This window comes from Arachis stenosperma, chromosome 5, assembly GCF_014773155.1.
Source record: "Arachis stenosperma cultivar V10309 chromosome 5, arast.V10309.gnm1.PFL2, whole genome shotgun sequence".
NCBI classification, from domain to species: Eukaryota; Viridiplantae; Streptophyta; class Magnoliopsida; order Fabales; family Fabaceae; genus Arachis; species Arachis stenosperma.
In genome coordinates this window covers 93,836,356-93,836,930 of record NC_080381.1, presented here as the reverse complement: position 1 = coordinate 93,836,930, position 575 = coordinate 93,836,356, and the positions used below count along the sequence as shown (strand labels likewise).

The window sequence follows — 575 nt, the reverse complement described above, 5'->3', positions numbered from 1 at the left end:
ACTTGTTGAGTCAATATCTTGTTCTGAGCCAGAATGGCCTTCAGAGCATCAATCTCAAGAACTCCTTTCTTCTGATTAGTCCCATTGTTCACAAGATTCCTTTTAGAAGTGTACATGAATTGGTTATTTGCAACCATTTCAATTAGCTCTTGAGCTTTTGTAGGCGTCTTCTTCAAATGAAGAGATCCTCCAGCAGAGCTATCCAAAGACATCTTGGATAGTTCAGAGAGACCATCATAGAAAATACCTATGATGCTCCATTCAGAAAGCATGTCAGAAGGACATTTTCTGATCAATTGTTTGTATCTTTCCCAAGCTTCATAGAGGGATTCTCCATCCTTTTGTCTGAAGGTTTGGACTTCCACTCTAAGCTTACTCAATTTTTGAGGTGGAAAAAACTTTGCCAAGAAGGCATTGACTAGCTTTTCCCATGAGTCCAGGCTTTCTTTAGGTTGTGAGTCCAACCATGTCCTAGCTCTGTCTCTTACAGCAAAGGGGAATAGCATAAGTCTGTAGACCTCAGGGTCTACCCCATTAGTCTTGACAGTGTCACAGATTTGCAAGAATTCAGCTAA

The 575-nt window shown here is 40.7% G+C and overlaps 1 non-coding gene across 1 annotated transcript; it reads left to right on the top strand.

Moving 5' to 3' along the window:
* The first annotated feature begins 266 nt into the window (after positions 1-266).
* LOC130983431 (small nucleolar RNA R71) lies at positions 267-374 on the top strand. Its single transcript, XR_009087423.1, has one exon. It is a non-coding gene; the product is annotated as a small nucleolar RNA R71 (small nucleolar RNA).
* Positions 375-575: the final 201 nt, after the last annotated feature.